The sequence below is a fragment of the Diceros bicornis genome, chromosome 10, assembly GCF_020826845.1.
Source record: "Diceros bicornis minor isolate mBicDic1 chromosome 10, mDicBic1.mat.cur, whole genome shotgun sequence".
Lineage (NCBI taxonomy): Eukaryota > Metazoa > Chordata > Mammalia > Perissodactyla > Rhinocerotidae > Diceros > Diceros bicornis.
This window is the reverse complement of record NC_080749.1, coordinates 48,529,700-48,551,060: the sequence shown is the minus strand read 5'-3', so window position 1 is coordinate 48,551,060 and position 21,361 is coordinate 48,529,700. Positions and strand designations below refer to the sequence as shown.

The 21,361-nt window shown below is 35.1% G+C and overlaps 1 pseudogene; it reads left to right on the top strand.

Annotated features, from left to right (window-relative positions):
• Window positions 1-18,957: 18,957 nt before the first annotated feature.
• LOC131410443 (DNA primase small subunit-like) lies at window positions 18,958-20,555 on the top strand (annotated as a pseudogene).
• The last annotated feature ends 806 nt before the right edge of the window (window positions 20,556-21,361 follow it).

Genomic DNA, 21,361 nt, shown 5'->3' with positions numbered 1-21,361 from the left:
TACCCTTGCCATTCAGGCCTTATTACCTGCCATGCCCAATAGCAATAAAAATAACTATGTAAAAGATGCTATATGAAGCATCTGGCAAGTTACAAGGGAATCAGAATGTAGGGTTTTGGATTAAAGACATGCCTTCTTTTGCACAGCTCTCGGATTGCTACTGCAACCTGGTAAAGACCAGCCCTGGGCATTAAGTGATTAATTCAAGTTAATTGTCCTTCATGACCTGGGTATTATCTGATCACTGAATGATAAAGTTGACATGAGCAGCAGCATCACATGCTTAAATAAAAATATTTGTTAAAAGAATGAATAAATGTTACTTTTTATCATTTTCAAACATTTCATTTCCCTTTTAGAGTATTTTCTTCTGATTGATACATTTCTTTAATTGAAAGGAAATAAGGTAGAAGGAAATCATTAAGAATATTTAACTTTCTGAAGAGTGTAGAGACATTCTTAAATATTAACTCATGGGGTACTAAAACAAAGAAATAGTCTAATGGCCCACTAAACAGCAGATGGTGAACCAAAAAATAACTGTGTGTTCTTTCCAGTGCCCTTTGCTGTGCATTCTCTTCTGTTTGGCAACTAATAATTGTATACATAGAATTACTATATCTGGCATATTTGTCCATTCATTCATTATTTAGATAGATAGATAGAAAGATAGATAGATAGATAGATAGATAGATAGATAGACAGACAGACAGGTGATAGAGATAGAGAGTCTGAATCATAAACAGTACAGTAGAATTTAAATGAGTCTCTATGACATTGGTTGTATAGGTTGGTAAAGGAAATGCTCATAATTTCACTGATTCAATGTCTTCATCTCTAAATCAGGGTAGCTTAAGTTAACAATTCTAAAAGAAGATAAGAAATATTGGTAGTTACTCATAAACTTAATGAGTTTCGTCCAAACTAAACAAGAATTTTTTCTTAAAAATTGAACAAAAGTTTAAGTGTTTACTGTCTTTAGGATGATTAATTGGATTAATGATGCTTAACAAATTTTAACAATATTTAAAACTATTTAATGGAATCCATATTGATTTAACAACCTAAGTGTTCTGTCAACCATGAAGAAAAGATGTTAAATGATCTCAGGTTAATTAGCTTTTGATACTTAACCAGTCTTATCTAGTCTTTTGAGCCTAAAAGCATAACAAGAATTTTTAAAAGTTTAGTTATTCTCAGCTTGGTTTAAGAGGGCTAAAGACACTAAGCCTTACTTCATGAGGCTTAACTAAGTTTAATGGAGCTTGATAATTTTAATGAAGGTTAAGTTTTAATGAGACATAAGACTCCCCTTCTATTTAAGATTATGAAGATTTTTCTTAATATCTAGAAAGTACCTTAACTCCCTAGGCAATTATGAATACAATGAAAATCCATTGATAAATAAAGATGACTTTTAAAGGATGTAATATACTTTTTGGCCTGGAGGGAAGGGGCAAATCGGGGAACTGAAATTGTGAGTACTCCAATAAAACAACAGATAACATACTAGATTCTTAGAATTTGAGGGGGCCTTTTCTTCCATTGAATTTGATGATCTACCCAAGGCAAGATCCCTCTCTATACTATGCCTGAAATACTGTCATTTAGCTGTAACCTTGAACAACTCCTGTGATAAGCTTACTACTCTACAAAGCATCACAATGGACATTTGACCAACCACTTATGGACAACTAATTATTTTACATTGAGATGTAAAAAGGGATTATGAAGCCAGCTGGACTTTCATTGAATATTGACACCAGCAGTTACCAATTGCATTTATATACACAGCTAGTAATAAAATGTAATATTTAAGAACATGTGTTTTGGCCTTAGACTGCTTGAGTTTATATTGCAGCACCAATGCTCACTAGCTGTGAAGCCTTAGGGAAGTCATTTAAACTTCTCTGAGCCTTAATAACTCAAGAGGATTTAAACGTCTTCATGGAGTTTTTTGTATGGCAAAGTGTGGACAATTGGCGAATCTGGATAAAAGATGTTCAGGAATTCTCTGTACTATTTTCATATATTCTAAATATGAGAAATTATTTCAAAATAAAAAAGCAAATATGATAAAAATGAAATGCAGCTCTTTGAACATCAGATAGTTGAACTGTATTTTTATTTTGCTTCAGTCTATTCTGTCAATCTCTACTTTTTAGAGTGTTTAATCCATTTAAATTTAATGTAGAGCCTGATGGCCTAGTGGTTAAAGTTCGGCGTGCTCTGCTTTGGTGGCTTGGGGTTCAGTTCCCAGGCGTGGAACCACACCACTCGTCTGTCAGTAGCCATGCTGTGATGGCAGCTCACACTGAAGACCTAGAAGGAGTTAGAACTAGAATATACAACTATGTACCGGGGCTTTGGGGAGGAAAACAAAAAAGAAGGGAGGAAGATCGGCAACAGATGTTAGATCAGGGTGAATCTCTCCCAGCAAAAAAAATAAAATAAAAAATAAATTTAATGTAATTATATGATTGCTTTTGGTGGCTACCTTGCTGTATGTTTTCTATTTTCTCCTTTGTTCTTTGTTCTTTTGATCCTGTTTGGATTAATGGAGTATTTTCATAAAAATTTTTTTTGGCATTTCATTTTACTTCTTCCACTGTTTTTACATATACCTTTCTGTGTTAATGTTTTAGTGGTTCTCTAAGGACTAAAATGGTATCCTTAATTTATCACAGTCTTTCTTGAGTTAATATTATACCAATTTAGGTATAACCTGTGATGGTTACAAAAGTAATCTTCCATGTTACTCCCTTGTTATCCTTTGTACTACTCTTATGGTGCAATTTACAACACACTGTGTGTGTTATAAACCCCACAACAAAACAGTTGTATTTTGAAGAAATTAGAAAAAAAAAAAGTCCTTTATATGTACTAATTTACCATTTATAGTGTTCTTAAATTCTTCCTGTAGATCTGCCTTTCCAATTTGTACTATTTCTTTTTAGACTGAAGAACTGCCTCTAGCATTTCTTATAATGCAAAACTGTTGGCTTCAAGTTCTATCAGCTTTCATTTATCTGAAAATGTTTTTATTTCACCTTTACTTTAGAAGGATACTTATGCTGGATATAGAAATCTAGGCTCATAGCTGCCTTTTCACTTTTTGTTTTTTGGGGATTTTTTTGGGTTTTGGTTTTTTTTAACCACTTTAAAGATGTGTACTTTGTTAATAATGTGAAGTCAGCCACCATATTTAACTTTGTTTCCTAGTACATCATGTGACTTTTTTCTCTGGATGCTTTTAGGATTTATCATGGATTTTCAGCAGTATTACTATGATGTACCTACGTGTGATTTTCTCACATTATCTTGTTTGGGATTTCCTGAACATCTTAGATTTGTGGATTAATGTCTTTCATGGAATTTGGAACCTGCCAAACCATTACTTCTTTACACATTTTCTGCCCTGTTTTGTGTTTCTCTCCTCAGGGACTCCAATATTAGATTGCTCAACATTAGACTGATTGTTTGATTTGGTTTGTTTCATTTTGTTCTCTTGCTTATCAGCCTTACCTTCACTGCGCTTCTCTCAGCAAAACTGGAAATGTGGTGGGCAGTAGAGACAATTGTTGGGCCAAGCAAACTATTCTCTCATTTGAGTGTCTTCAAGATTACAATCATTCCTGCCTGCCCCTACCTTGATGAATAGCTTAGCTGGCCTCTCCTTAGTAAGAATTTCTTATGGGTTTTGGCAGACTTTCTCCTGTGTGCCTGAACCAGACCCAGCAATTGCCCCAGAACTGCTCTGAGAAGTCCTCTCTCTGGGAATCATTCATTAAGACTTTCTTGCATCCATTGCTCTTCAATAGTCCCATAGATAAGTATGATTTTCTATTTTATCTAGGTTTCTCTTTGTGTTGCTACAGGAGCGAAGGCTATCCATGTCTTTTTACATCCTAACCAAAAGTGAAATCCCCTGTCAACCAGTTCTAATGAAGTTGTAATCCATGAGGTTTTTCTTTTGCTATCTTTGTTCTTCTGTTTGATTCTTTGCTGCTGCTACCATCAAGTTGCTGGAAATTCTTTGTGTTACTTTTAAGTCATGCTATCTTGGCTCATGTTAAACTTGTACTTAACCCCTCTTATTTAGATAAGGTTAGTATACTGCAACAGAGACCAAGAAATCATGTTTTGACTTACTATTATAGTGATATTAACCAAATTGAAATTTTTTTTTATAAAAGGAAATATATCTTTCAGAGAAATATTTGTAATAAAGCCAGAGATTAATTTTTGTTCTAAATAACTTAAACATAGTTAATGTTAATAACTCATTCACATATACTGCCAAGGACTGAACTCAAGGTCTTCAGTCTACTTTTTTAAAAAACAATATCAATAGTCACTAATATTCAATTTTCTAGTATATTGCCCTATAGCTATTATGTCTAAAAGATTACCAACAATGATACTACATTCACACCTTCAATGTCTAATATTTTTCAGTGTTCTTCAATGTAAGTATCTTAATAATTTTGTAATTATCTTAATAAACTGTACACATTCCTTCTAGGGAAACAAATAACCAACCCATCTCTCACCAAAAAATAGTAGTTCAGTATTCTCTCTTTCTCCTTCTCTCTCTCTCTCTTTATCTTATTTGATAATATTCTATCATTTGTTCCAAATAGGAATTCTTCCTTGTTCTTGTTCTGAATATAGCCTTAAAAGCATGCACCACTTTTTAACATCTTCTTTACAAGCTTTTTTATAGCTTGTAAAGCTTTTTATAGCTTCTCTACAGCTTTTTTATAGCTTAAAAGCATTCGCCATTTCTTAACATCTTCTTTCTGGTCTGTAGCTTTTCACTCTATTCTTGCAGAATATTTTTGCTTTATTATGGGTATATAATACTTCTTACATCATTTATAAATGCACATTTAAAACCTGAACACATCAGAAAGCCCTGCAGGTAGCCATGGATACTTCTCCTTTTCTTAGTTGAAATCTCTTGGATTTGAAACACTTAAATTTTATTTTTAAAATTTATTTTTGATTTGAATTGTGTTAATATTTAGAAATGAACATATGATCTTACCTACCTTTTTTATTAAATGTAAGGCTTTTTTGATCAAGTTATCAGTTCTCCTACCAAACATATTATTCGTTTTTTCTAAGAGCAAATAATTCCGGAATCCCAGGCCAAAGTTCTGAAAATTAAATCCTGTTCTTCAGCTATTTAATTTATATATTTATTTAATCTTCCAAAAATCACACCTTTCTCCATAAGAAAGATGAAAATATCATTAGTTGTATCCCTTTGTCCTTGATTATTAACTATGAAAATGTAAATGATGGTAATTAGCTCTAATTTGCAACAGCTCTTTATTAAGCACAATTTCCTTAGGCAAATATAGTAGCTCACTCAGACTTTGGCCAATTATACTAAAAATATTTCACTCACCTCTACTTTTTTGCTGCATTGGTATCCTAGTCACAGTTACCAAAAGAAATATTGTTATCAAAATATAAATAAACTTTACTTTCTACTGACACTTTCAAGGAGAGGACCAATAGATGATAGATTTAGAACAGAGAAAGAGATAACATAAGAGATAAAGATCAGAAAAATCTACCAAAAAACCTTTTGACCATATGATGTGGTCTAAGATTAGAGCCCACAAACCAGCACTCAAATCTATGCCAGATACCTTCATCTTAATCACTTGAGCAGAATTATATTTCAAATAATTAATGTTTATTTCCTCCATAATTCCCTACTCTTGTGCTCTTTATATACTCTAAGGAATCCTGTTGGTCATGGAGGACTGACAGATGAAGTAGGTTCTTGCAAAAATACATTTTCCATTTCAAAATTTAGGATAAAACCAGAGCTGGAGGAAGGTAGATGACTTTAGAATGGGAAAGTAATTTGTAGATCAGAGTTCTTGAAGTAGGAAATGAAAGGAAGTCTTTCTATTAGGAGGACTACAGAGCTCCTTAGAAAAGATTCAACATCTATCATGCCTTATAATATGGAATCCCCATTGACCCCTTACCCTCGAACTACCCATTATCCAGCAGTCTTCCTGAAAACTTTCTCAACTGAATTGAGGGTCAATGCAAGGATCGGGATTTAAAAGATTTTTTTTTCCCTTGACCAAGATGGCATCAAACTATCCTAACAGGTGATTTCCTAATAATCCAAAGCAATATTGGACACTGATTATAATGTTGTCTTGGTATAATTTTGTTAAGCTTTCTTGTACCTGGATTTCATTGAGCTTCTTGGATTTGTTTGGTTTAAAATTCTCATCAAATTTGGAAAAATTTTGACCATTATTTCTTCAAGTATTTTTTCTACTCTCTTCCTCTCCTTTGAGATTTAATTGCATATTTAAGCCCCTTAAATTTGTCCCACAGCTCTTAGCTCATTTGTTCACTTTTTAAAGTCATTTTCTTTCCCCTCTTGTTTTCATTTTGGATAGTTTCTACTTAAATTTTATCTAAGAAATTTTTTATCTTCATTTCTAGAAGTTTTCTTAGGTACTTTTTTTATAAATTTCATATTTCTACCAAACTTGCTCAATTTTTTTCCAACTTCTTGAACATACGGAATATAGTTATAATAACCTTTTTAATATGCTTGTTACAAATTCTATCATGTGTTAGTTCTGGGTATGATTCTCTTATTTTTTCTCTTCATATGAGTCATATTTTTCTGCTCTTTCGCACGCCTGGCAACTTTTGACTGGATGCCATACATTATGAATTTTACCTTTTTGAGTGCTCTATATATTCGTATTCCCCTCTATATTCTTGGTTGTTTTTCTGGGAAACTCCTAGGAACTCTTTGATTTTTTCAAAGCATACTTTAAAATTTATTATCTGGAACCAAAGTAGGCTTAATCTAGGGCTAATTTTCCCTACTATTGAAGCAATACCCCACTACTGAGGTAGTACCCAATGACCCACAAAGTAATGAGGTTTTTTGGATCATGGGAAGATGAACATTTCCAGGCCCTGTATAATCTCTGGATTGCTCCCTTTGCTCCTTTCAGATGGTTATTTTCCTGGCCTCGGGTAGTTTCTTCTCAGCTAAACACTTGAATTAGACTCTGAAAATCTCCAGAGTAGTCTCTCTGTGTAGCTCCTGTCTCTCCAGAACTCTGCCTTGTGACATATCAAGGCTCCCTAGGCTCTAAGCTCCATCTCCTGAACTCAGCAAGTTTGCTAGGATCCTTCCTGAGTTTCCCTCCCCATGCTGCATCTTGGAAAGTGGCAGGCAGTAAGCTAAAGCAATTATAGGACTTGCCTCATTTTCTTCCCTCTCACAGGGCTCATGGATCGCTCTCCTGCATTGCCTGGTATCCAATAATGGAAGAGTATACACATACCTTTGTTGTTTTCACAAGAAAATGTAAATCTTCTTACTCCACTCCATGTTGGCTAGAAGCCATAGTTCCCTGTGAGTTTACTTTTTATTTTGAAACTATCCCATATTTACAGTGCATAATCACTTAAAAAGTACAAAAAAGAACTAGCTATTGAATAATTTATATTTAAAATCTCAGAAACAGGCAACTGGTGAGACTTTTTACAAAGGAATCAGGCTTGATGTTTTATAAATGTAATAGTTTTCACACTGTTTTATAACCATTTCAAATTAATATTCTTTATGTGAGATAGCAGTCCAGCAGTAAAAAGACAACTTTTCCAGATGGTTTCTGCTACTTTCAATGGTTTCAAATTTTAGCAGAAATTCTTCCTATTTTCAAACAGAATAAATTCGAGTCATGCTTTAAAAATAACAATATAGCACTAGTTAAAGTGTGGTCAAGGCGCTTTAGTATAAATCCAAATGAAAAATAACCTAAAACTCATTTGCATTGCTTTTTGCATACATCATTTTAAGTTTTAACTCTTATGAATTATACCTAAGATTTTCAGTATGGGATAACGACAAATTTATACGTTTTTAAATGAAATATACAGAGTCACATGTAAACCAACAAAAATATTGTTAAATTGAGCCTTCCAAAAACCTGAATTAGAAGTCCATACTCTATATACAGTGACTAGTAATATTGCATGTTACAATTATGAATGGATGGGAAGATCATTCTGTCTCGGTGATGTGAGTTTAATTCGTCTGCCTGCCAGAGCCTCAGCTCAGCCCTTATAAGTGAAATATTCTTTTAAATGTTAGGAACAAAATTTATTCATATCTATGAAAAGACAGAACAAGACTTTTATTATATTTTTAATTTGTAGGCTTAGTTCTCAAGCAGAAATTATCTATTTTTAAGGGAGATGAACATAGATAGCATCATAGTGCTTGTTTACAAGATTACATATTAATCAATTAATTTATATTCTAACAGCTCAACTCTCAGTCTCATTCAATTTGTTGTACAACAACATTCTTAAATATCTCTCCTATGCCTCTTTTTTCAAGGTAATAAATCTCAAAAATAAATCAAATTAAGTTCTCTATGCTTTTTAACACCCTAATTTGCAAGCTCTTATCTTGTGGTGTTGTGTACAAATAATACACTAGAAACAGAAGAAAAAATGTTAACAGGGAACACCAATGGAATTAATTCTGCCAAGCCATAGAAACTAAGACCAATAAATCTACAACAAAGGTATTAAAAATGATCAGCAACTATTGCTCTGTTATTCTCCATCATTTTCTGCCTTTCTGGAGGGTGTTCACACCATTTTAGCAAGACCATTTCCTTAGGCTCAGATTTCCACACGACCTTTGAAAATCACAAACCTGTCATGGCCAGAAATAGCCCAACTCAGCAGTGTAATATATTCTAACTCCCTAGATTTAAAGTAATGTTTCTTCCCTCCCCTTTAGCACACAAATTCATATAAGTAAAAAAACTGATATGTCCAATATGTCTCAGGTTCAGATAGAACAGGTAAAATGAAATTCAAATTTTTGTGCATTTTTTATTTAGTCCTATTTTTAAAATGTCATTGTAACTATAACATGAAAAATACAGCATTTAAGAAAATTATTTTATGAATAATTCACATACAAATTTTTCTGAAATATAAAAGAACAAATAATGAATTTAAGAACAGCATTGTCCTGGCACAGAATAGTTAATTGTCTACCATACCTGATTTCAGATGCATTGGAAGGTCCTGCTATTTAAAAGAAAAAGAAAACTCCTTTAACCATGGACTGATTCTTGGTATTTCCACATTTAATACCAGTCATTTGGCCTAAAGCCTTGACCCTGCTTAAATACAAATGTTCTTGAGAAGAGTAAGAAATTCAACTTCTATTACATATTTAAGCCTTACTATACATGGTTTGTAAATCTTTGACTAGAAGTGAGGGAGTTCAGAAGTTGAGAGCACTGAATGACTGAAAATTTGAAGAGAGAATATCTCTGAGAATGGATAGAATATGAAATGCAAGAACTTAGGATGTTCAATGCCACTAATGTCTATACTTGCCTATTCTATATTTTTGCACTATATGCTTCTTACTAATGTCTCATATTAAAAAGGATATTTAAAGCAACCTAAGTGCCCATCAAGAGATGAATGAATAAAGATGTGGTATATATACACAATGGAATACTACTCAGCCATAAGAAATGATGAAATCCAGCCATTTGTGACAACATGGATGGATATTGAGGGTATTATGCAAAGTGAAATAAGTCAGAGGCAGAAGGTCAAATACCGTATGATCTCACTCATTAAGTAGTAGATAATAACAACAACAAACAAACACACAGAGACAGAGATTGGATTGGTGGTTACCAGAGGGGAATGGGGGAGGGAGGAGGGTGAAAGGGATAATTAGGCACATGTGTGTGGTGATGGGTTGTAATTAGTATTTGGGTGGTAAACATGAGAACATGATGTAATCCACGCAAAAATAGAAATATAATGAAGTACACCTGAAATTTATACAATGTTATAAACCAATGTTACTGCAATAAACAAAAAATTAAAAAATAAATAAATAAAAAATAAACCTCCAAAAAAACAAACCAAAAAAAGGATATTTAAAAATAAGTAACCCCTACACCTCAAAAGTGTTTACAATATTTCTGATGTTCTATATCTTACTTTTTCCATTTTATAATTTATAAATTGCTATCATTTCAGTGGAATTTTTAAAGCAATAAAAACATTTATATTTTCAATAAAAAATAATCTAAAGCAAAGAATGAAGCTCTAACACCCATGCCAAAATTTGCACATGATGAGCAAAGGCACCTTCAAGTATCAAACAATTTCTCTTATTTTCAAAAGAAAATTTTGAAAACATGGAGAGTCAATGGTTTGCCAATTATAGTCAGTGGCAAATTTAAGATTAGGACAGAGATCTCCAACTGCCACTCCCAGTAATTAGTGTATGTGGTGTCATTAAAATCCTTCCATTCACTTCCCTCTAACACTGCCTCCCATCTATCTATGTCTTTGTCCTGTATTTCACTTGTGCTCTCAATGGAAATGTCAATAAAATATTACTAATGTATATAATCGTAATTGAGCTTGTGTCAAATGATTCTTAAGGAATTATTCTCCTAAATAATACCTGTGTTGTTCAAGTCAGGTATCCAAGCACAGAAGATAACACCGCAATGAGAGGAGAGCCTGGTACTAAGGAACTCACTCTATGGCTTCCATCCTCTGCCAAACCACACACTTGCACTACTGTTGGAAGTATTTTCTGAGCATGTTCCATGTTAAGCTTCTAATCACAGACTTAATCAAGAAGTTTCAGACTGGCACTGGGAGAAGGAGGGGAGTAAGTTTGATGGGATCTGCAGATACAATGAGAATAAAAATAAATAAAGCCGTTGCTTAAAGTTTTCAAAACCTTGATGTGATAACCAAATATAAGTCAGATTTTGAACAATACAGGAGAACTATCATATATCCTTAATATAATCCCAAAGTTTTTATAGCAATCTGCAAGGAGAAAAGAACAGAATCTGGGCCAGGTAATCCATGCATGAAAAATTATATGTCACAATTGATACATAATAACGTAGACAGACGTGAATCTACTGGAAAAAATTTTAGGCAGAGCTTAGGTCACCAGGACAAAACAAAGGGAACATCATGAATGCCAGGTGTGAATAGACTAATAAGGGACAGCCTTGAAATATATCTAGAGCAGGAGGTCACAAGAAGAAGACCATACAAGGTCATAGGCAAGAATAAACTTGGGCTATGGAATGAAAAGAGATAAGAAAGAGATAAGAAAGCCAGAAACACTGTTTGAGATTTGTCACAAACAGGGGTCCCAAGTGGAGTCATGTTGAAACAGACTTCATTCCATGTACAAGGCATGAAGTAGGCAATTAATTGTCTATTGGTCTATTGTCTAAAGGTCCTGGGCCGGCCCCGTGGCTCCGCGGTTAAGTGAGTGCGCTCCACTACTGGCGGCCTGGGTTCGGATCCCAGGCGCGCACCGACGCACTGCTTCTCTGGCCATGCTGAGGTCGCGTCCCACATACAGCAGCTAGAAGGATGTGCAACTATGACTTATAACTATCTACTGGGGCTTTGGGGAAAAAAACAAATGGAGGAGGATTGGCAATAGATGTTAGCTCAGGGCTGATCTTCCTCACAGAATAAACAAATAAATAAATAAATAAATAAAGGTCCTATTATATGAAACAAGAAGGAAAAAAAACTCCTTTATCCACTAATTGTTGATTTAATATTTAACACCTTAAGCATTTGGATTAAAGCTTTGACACTCCATAGAAAAGAAATCTGGTGTTGATTTTTTTCAGAGCAGCAAGGTGATGTTAGGATTTATGGTAAATCTCCAGTCTTCATACGTCTGGAACCTATAAGATTAGTGAACCACACTGTGGCTTACACACTGGTAGTTTCAACATACCTTTCTTCATATTATTTTTGCACTGTATACATGATTCTATCATTCTGAAAGTAACAGTGAATTAATAATTATATGTATTCATGTCTTCCTCATCTGATATCCTCACTGAAAATCCCGTGAGGAAGGCATTGTAACTCATTGATTCTTTATCCCCAAAACCTAGTATGGACTCACATATGGTGGGCATTCAGTATTGGTTGATCTGAACTTTACTAAATGTAATCGTGTTCAAGAAAAAGAATAATTTTCAGCCGTGTAAATCATATATTATTAATTCTTCTTATTGGCACACAGTCTGAGAAATGCTTTTTTTTTAACTTAAGTAAGCTCTCCTCTCTAAGTTGGTTGCCATGTGTTAAATTTCATTGTCCTCACTACAAAATTAATTGGTGCTAAGAATCCAAATTATGTTTCTATTTCTGTCTGACTTACTATTTGTAATTGGATGTCACAACTTCTTTTTCCTAGATCTAAATTCCAGATAATAATATTGAGTTTTTGGGGAATGTAGAGTGATGCCCTTTATCCACTTGTAGTAGGACATGCTGTTTGAAATACTCTTCTAGTACAGTAATATTTTTTGTGCAATATTGAATCAGCTACCATAAATCCTTTCTTAAATATTGTTATATAAACATATATTTAAAAATACATACAGAGTCTCACTTGTTGATCTTTTAGACCAACAGATTCTATTTAGCTGGAGTTTGGGGAACAATTTGTATCACTGGAATAGAATGAAGCCAAATATTTTGTGTCCTTGTTCACATCAGCAAGGTGATTGAAGCAAATGAGCTCACAAATAAATGTGATTTATAAAGGTGTCTAAAGAAGGTTTTGTACAATTATAACATTTTATCAAGACATCAAAAATCCTCGCCAGGAAATTCTTGGCTTACTGTAACAGTTGCTTCAATTCTCATAAATATTTCTCTTTCTAACTGTATTGTAGTAAGATATTTTGATGTGGGAAAATTTAGATGAAGTCAGATATGACATGGTTGATCTTATTTCAATCAGCCCATGCTAGCTCTTTTTTTAAAGTTCCTTTTCTCTGAATAATATATTTTTCTTTCTTAGGAATATTTACTAGTAGCTAGAAACTAACCCACTCCAGCCTGCACAGACCACATCCATAGATCCTTAGATCCTCTCAGCTTTTTCTGAGCAAGCAACAGACTCCACGATCTTGCCACCTGCCACAGCCAATTGCACTACATGGACAGTCAACGAAAACTGGGTCAACTGGATTGTCTCCAAGGAATGTGAAGTCATTACCCAGAAAGATTAGAAGATGTAGTCTCTGCACCGAGAGAGTCTTATGTGGCTATCACTGGGCTGCCATGACCAACTCGAACAAAGAAATCTGATGTGCAAGGAGAAAGATGAAAGAAGCTGACTCTCAAACAGAGACAGAGAGCAAGAAATAGGGATAATAGCCTTTTAGTCTCGGATTATTTTATGGTTCTTGGTTCTTGTTCCCATGACTAAATCCCATCTGCCCTTTAACTGGAAATTAAGAAAATTTTCTAATTATAAATGTTCTTCCTCACGAGAGTAGAATTCAAGCTCACGTTTGCACTTCCAACAAATAGGACTATACAAGCTTTATAGTACGTACTCAAAAAAATGGTTATTGATTAAAGTATAGCATATTTTTAAAATAATTTGTTTAGATACTTTGGCTCTAAGGAATCAAACAGATAACTTAGAACTCCCATATCTGATAGAAGCATTACTGAAAGAGTCTCTGATAGGGGATAAATATTAGGCCAATGGTTTTACATTATCTCATTTTATTCTCCAACAAAGCTGGGAGTTATGTGCTGTTTCCAGCATTTCACAGATGATGAAACTGAGACTTAAATAACTTGCCTAAGGTCAGAGAGGCACTAAGTGGTGAAGCCAGAATACAAATTCAGGTCTCTGCAACTCCAGAGCCCACGTTCTTTTCATACTTAATTCACGTAACGTTGGTCAGGTTTGTTTCTATGCACCCAGTTCATGACTAGGCTGTTCTTCTAGCATAATGGTAGATTAAATCACCAAGCTAAAGACTACTGAAGATGGCTTAGAATATTTGTAATTATAAACTTGTTAAATTAATAAAGTGAATGAATTTGGAATTAAAGGACATATGAAGTCAGAACTAGCTAATTGCTAAAGACTAAAAGAGGACTAAAATCAGTCAAATGTGATTTAATTTAATATGCAAATTTTCCTTTTGATTGTGCCTTATAGAGATTAAAATGATATCTTTTCAATGTCTTTAATTTCAACATTATTACTTTTTATGAGGATAAAGTTGGCAACTTCTTTGTTGGAAAAATTATGTACTTAGTAGTCTCTAAACATGTCAGACACAAATGACTGGATAAATACATTTATGACAAAAATCTGAAAAAGATGATTCATAGAAATGAATATTTTTACAGCATTGTTGTAAAAACCCACACCACAAGTAGCTGCTACACATTTGAGTAGATGTTTCTTATTAATATTAAAATAGATTTATCTCTCTGTGATCAAAATATTCATGAAAAGTTATAAGTACTACATTATTTTTAACGCTTTTAAAAAATTTTATCTTGCCAAGTGTTGGTGTGAAATTGCACTTTCCAATGAAGACATTGGCCCAAATTAATGACTCAGATAAAACACATTCAATCCCCAAGTTTTTTGTTTGTTTTGTGGGATTTTTTGGTGAGGAAAATTAGTCCTGAGCTAACATCTGTTGCCAATCGTCCTCTTTTTGCTGAGGAAGATTGGCCCTGGGCTAACATCCATGCCCATCTTCCTCTACTTTATATCTGGGATGCCTGCCACAGCATGGCTGGATAAATGGTGCATAGATCCCAGCCCAGGATCCAAACCTGCGAACCCCGGGCCGCTGAAGCAGAGGGCGCGAACTTAATGACTACACCACCAGGCCGGCCCCCCCAGGTTTTATTTTTACAAAGCAAATCCATGAAAATAAGTTTGACTAAGCTATTAAAATGCATCTGTCTATTAGGCGATATCATTTGCAATTATGTTTTGCTAATATGTCATCAAAAGACAAAAAAGTGACTTAACTCTTCTAAAAGCTATAATTATGTCACTTTAAACTTTAAAAATCTTGACTAGCAACCAGCAGATTAAAAGTAATTTGCACAAATTTAGGAAAATAAGTTTTGAAACGTCACTCTCATGAAAGATTTTAGAGTGGAGACTAGAATATACATTTTAAGACTTTGTTTAAGAAAATGATTTATTTTAAATGACTGTAAAAGAATCTCTTGTCTTAAGAGTTATTTATTTTTTGTTTTGTTTTTAATGAAAAAGAAGACTAAGAGACCAGTTTACTCTTTAAGACAATTTCTGTACATTAAACAAATATCAATTATAGAAAAAATCTGGAAAGGAAAAATTTTTTGAAGTATAGCAATCCTCAAAAATAAGATAAACGTCTATGGAACTAGAAATAGAATCAGATGTGAAAAACAGAAAACAGAGTTGAAACTTCAGATCTATTGGGCTTTGCCTTCAGCTGCAGCAGAGTAGACGTGGAGCGGCAGAGATTAAAAATATCTCGTAGAGGTAGACTCTGAATCCAGGCTCACTATTTGAATCTAGGCCTGCAAAGGGGGGCAAAGAAAACTGTAACTCTTTCCAAGGAATTGACTCATATTAAGAGGCATACCTAAGGACGTGGGGAAAAAATAGAGAAATCTTCCCACTGAGGAAGGTACCAAGCTGCGTGCTGGGCCATGACGCGATCTGAGGTTTCCCCAATATCTCCAGAAGATTAAAGGCTAAGTTGACAATATAAGATCTGGTTATATACACAGGACTATAAGGGCAAGATCAAGACACCCAAAACTACAAACAAGGGAAATATGAGCACAGAGTGGGGATGTGGGGGAAACAATTGCCATCATAGATAGGCCTAGAAACCAAAATTCCGCAACAAGTGAGAAAAAAATGCTAAAAGCAATAGCTTAAAAAATCAAAATTCAAGAGACTGTCACTTCAGATATAACACAAAACAATAAATCTAAGACGACCTTAAAATAAGAAAGCAGATTCTCAAAGGCATAGGAGAAAGGAAACTATGACACTCAAGAGCAGTGTGATGTGAAAAATAACTAGTTCCAAATATCAGGTATTAAAAATGTAATCATTGAAATTTAAAAGTTAAGAGATAGTTTAGGATGAAAAGGGACACGGTCAAAGAAAGGATTTGAGTATTTGCTTATTATTATAAAGAATGCACACTAAACGTAGAAGAGTTAGCAAAATAAAAAGTAAAAGCACAAAAAAGAAGTTCAGAGACAGATGTCAAATGACAGATTTAGTGAGAGGATCTAATTTATCTCTAATAGGAATCCACAAGAAAGACAACTGAGGAAGTAGAATATTCTAGTACGATTGGAAGACATGAATCTTCAGATGGAAAGTATACATGGAATGACAAGCAGCATAAAAGAGAATTAACCACTATATCAACGCACCATAGTGATATAGTGGTAGTAGTGTAGTAATAATAGTAACAGTAAATAATTGGTACAAGAATAAATAATGAAAAAGAATTTCACATTTAGAAATATATCAGGGGGGACTCCCTTCTCCAGACCCAATAAATTCAAATTTTCAGTATGTTCCTTTTAAAAATAAAGTATTAGATAAAACATTCAGAATAACAAGTAGCAAATGTCAAATACCTGGGGGGAGGAAGCGGGGGAGGCCCTTCTTTTCTTTTTTTTTCCCTTGTTTTTTCCTTTTCTATTGGAGCTCAGTTTGAAAAGAATTGAGTTACTCATACTTTTAAATTAAAAAGCACATTGCCATCATCTATCTCTGCCTGTCATCTTTCTTATTTTATTTTTGCCTGCCTTTCATGATCACTATTCTTAGTCCCCTCATACCATAGCTAATGTGCTTGATCTATGCCCTTAAACATAACATTATAAAATATATAGTGTGTTTTGTGGATATTTCACATTTACCAATATGGTGTAAATCTCATTCTGTTTTCTACTTTTCTTATCCAAACCTCTGATTAGAAGTCTTTCAGTGTTGTTGGAACATGTTCATTTATTCTTAATATTTCATATTGAACCTTAGTGAACATTCACCACATCTAAACATCCATCCCATCTCTTAGTGATGGCACAAGGTTGCCACACGCTATGTCGCCATAAATACCACAATCAATATTCTTGTCCTCATCTATGTATGGATGTTTCTGAGAATTTCTGTAAGCTATATATATATAGGATCATAGAATCATAGGCATATTAATATTTAATTTAAAAAAATTACTTTCCCCTGCAAGTGAGTGAAAGCACTCCATACATATTCACCAAGACTTGATATTTTTATCCTTTTTAATGATAGTTTTTCTGATAAGAGTAAAGTGATGTCTCACTGTTTTAATTTGCATTTATATGATAATGAATACGAGAGTTTCCTTCTGTGCTATTTAGCTGTGCAGAAGTCTGATCTATGGTATTTTGTCTCTGTCATTGGTCCATTTTCTTTCTCATTGGAGTTTTAGTCTTTTCCTTGGGTAATACAAGTTATTTCTAACAGATAACAATCCCTTATTAGTTTTACAATCCCTTATTGGTTTTAAATTTAACCAATAGCTTACGCATTTATCAATGGTATCCTTCATTGGATGTAAAGCCTTACTATTGATAACATCATAACAATTGGCTTCTTCATATCATAGTTTGTGCCTTATCAATGGCCTCCAATTAAAGCTGTGGGTCTGGGGTCACCCAGGACCTTCAGGGTTGGATCCTCACCTGGAAGAGCCTTGGGAAAATGACCTCCACCTGGCAGAGTTTTGAGGCCACAACTCCTGCCCTGCAGAGCCAGGAGTAGAATGCTGTGGACTGAATTGTGTCCTCCCAGAATTCATATATTGAACCCCCAATGTGATGGCAACTGGAAACGGAACCTTTGGGAGATAAATTAGACTTCAATGAAGTCATGAAAGTATGACCCTCATTATGGGATTAGTGCCTTTATAAGAAGAGACACCAGAGAGCTTGCTTCCTCTCTCTCCACCACGTGAGCACACAGTGAGAAGGCAGTCTTCTGCAAGCCAGAAAGAGAGCCCTTCCTCAGAAACCACATCTTGATCTTGGACTTCCCAGCCTCCAGAATTGTGAGAAATAAATCCCTGTTGTTTATTGGTAATTTGTTATGACAACCAGAGCTGATTAATACAAGTATTTTTTCAAGCTTCTCTGTATTTCTTTATTTATAACAACTTTTGTTTTTCATTTTTCCTTTCCTGCCCTGCACTTGACAGGTACATTTCCTTTGATGGTTTTATATTCATACATTCTTCACTTTTTTTCTGGTTACTACCTCTCCCTTCATTTCTTTTTTTTTTTTCTAATTTACCAGTATCTCTATCTTCTTGAAAGACAGGATAGATACTTTAATATATTCTATCTTCCTTCAGTCCCCAAACCCTTCCATGGCCTTCTTCCCCAGCAAGTTCTTTTTTCACTAGACTAAAAAAAATTCATTTCAGACTAATAAAGAACTATTTATGAAAAAACAAACCTTAAATTTTAAAAGAAAATATAGGAGAATATACTTATGGTCTTAGGATAGGGAAAAATATACTTAAACTAGATCCTCTCCAAAAAATGTGAGACATGCTAACTTTTGCGTTGTGCTACATAGGCAATGAATGGGAGTTTCAAGTACCAATTGACTGGTATCTTTTACTCACTGTTTTGAAATTTAGATTACTAGTTCTGAAAGAATCAAATGGCCTTTTACCCAGAGAGAAATCATATCTTGTTTTCGAATATTTCCAAACCTTTTTGGCCATAGAGATTTGGAGACTAATAAGTATTAAACTCTGAACTCCATGTAAAGCTAATTCCTACTCTGTGGAACTCAGACTTCTGGTAGCAGTTATACCTAAGCAATGAGGGCAAATAAGCCTGATCCTTCCCTCCCTGTTTCTACCTCCTTCTCTTACTCAGGGATACACAGGTTTTTGCAGCAAACAACTTGCAGTGTATTAAAAATCATACCGGGAGCTTCCGGGTTGGTGAACACGTGGCGATTCGGGAAGAGTGGCGGCGCCTGGAGAGGGCATGGAAGCTCCACGCCCCTTCCCACACACCTTGCCCTACACACCTCTTCATCTGGCTGTTGATTCTCAACATGCTCAAGGGCTCATCTTTCCGCAGATCTTTTTCCTGGAATGGGCGCGGCCTCCTGTCCACCTGAGCAATGGACCTAGTAAGGGAGCAGGGGAGCACCTCCGGCCACCAGGCCAACCCCCGAAGTGGGAACTACAATTCCCGTCGGCTCCTGCAGACAATGTGCCACGGCCACGAAGCGCCTGCGCGGTGGCCGAGGCTCCAGCTCTGCTGTTCCGGCCAATTCTTGTGGTAATCCAGCCTGGGTTGAGTTCCGTGCTCTACAGAGAAGTTTGAAGGCGTGAGCTGTCCAAGTTGCTTAAGCTTTATTACCAGAGGCTCTTTCCCCATGCCCAGTACTATCGCTGGCTCAACTATGACGGAGTGATAGGGTATTACTTTCAACACCGGGAATTGTCATTCACATTGAAAGATGATATTTACATTTGCTACCAATCCTTCAACAACCAGAGTGATCTGGAAAAGGAGATGCAGAAAATGAATCCATACAAGATGGATATAGGCGCAGTATATTCCCAGAGACTCAATCAACACAATACAGTGAAGCTGGGAGCTTTCCAAGCTCAGGAAAGAGAACTGGTGTTTGACGTTGACACGACAGACTATGACGATGTGAGGAGATGTTGTAGTTCTGCAGGCATATGTTCTAAGTGCTAGACCTCCATGAAGATGTCCATAGGCATCGTCCACCAAGCGTTGAAAGAGAACTTTGGATTTAAGCATCGTCTCTGGGTATATTCTGGAAGGAGAGGTGTTCATTGTTGAGCCTGTGATGAATCAGTAAGAAAATTGTTCCCGGTACGCTCTGGGATAGTTGAATATTTGAGTCCTGTAAAGGGTGGTCAACATGTCAAAAAGAAAGTTCACGTCAGTGAAAAATTCACCCTTTTGTCAGGAAATCTATAAACATAATAAAAAAAATACTTTGAAGAATATGCCTTGGTTGATCAAGATATTCTTGAAAATAAAGAAAGGTGGGATAAGATTTTAGCCCTTGTTCCTAAAACAGTTCATGGTTGCTTCCAAAAACTTCACCAAGATTCCAAAAGCATCACAGTCCACTTCAGCACCGGCAGCATTTGAAGAGGGTAGCCAGCAGATGTCAGAATAACATCAAAAATGACAAATGTGGCTCCTGGCTTGAGTGGAAGATCATACCCCAATACTGTTTTCCATGGCTGGATAGTCATGTTAGCAAAAGAATCAGTCATTTACTGAAAAGTCCTTTCAGTGTTCATCCTAAAACAGGTTGCATTATTGTCCCTATTGATTTACAGAAAGTAGATCAGTTTGATCCATTTACTGTTCCAACCATAAGTCCCATCTACCACGAATTAGATACCATTTCTGCTAAAGAAGGGAAAAAAGAGGAGAACAAAACTGAATCTGATATCAAATATAGAATCAGAGACTATAAGAAGATTTGTCTAGCCCCTTATGTAAAAGTTTTTGAATAGTTTCTTGAAAACCTGAATAGATCCCAAAAAGGAGACGTTCTCAACAAGAGTGGTTTACAAAAAGATTTCTGAAGATAACTCCCCTCAAACCAATATACATATCTTCTACCTTCATCCAGCAACAAAATACTTCAAGAGCCATTTAGTAAATATGGCAGAATCATGTATGCCTCTTAATGATCAAAGCAAAATTTCCTTTTCTTGAGAAATAATTATGTTGAAAAGACTCCTGAGACCACCAAAGGAGAGTGTCAAGACTCTTGGAAGGAGCAATAATGGGGAGAATAAGTGGATTGCAGATGAATTTGTAAAATTTAATATTTTGTAAAGATAATTCTATGATTTCTGATATGAAAACTCAGTTCTACCAGTAGCCGTATAAAGGTAGGTGAGCAGTAATATGCCCAAGACTTTAATCTCAGCTCACTGGATACAGACTCCGTATTTCTGGAGTGGATATTCTAGGTGAATGAGGGCTTTGTCCTCAAGTCTTAGACACTTAAGTCAATTATACCTGGAGTATGTCTTCAGTCACTTCCTAATTTTGCTTACTAATATTTTTATTAATCAGGCCACACCCACTGCTCATCTTTCAAAAATCATTTTACACCAAGCATCTAAACCTATCAAAATTTCAATTCAAAAGATATGAGTTATGGGGGCTGGCCCAGTGGCATAGTGGTTAAGTTCTCCTGCTCCACTTCAGCAGCCTGGGCTTCACCAGTTAAGATCCCAGGCACGGACCTACACACTGCTCATCAAGTTGTGCTGTGGCAGCGTCCCACATACAAAATAGAGGAAGATTGGCACAGATGTTAGCTTAGGGGCAATCTTCCTCATCCAAAAAAAAAAAAGATATGAGTTACTAGATTACAATA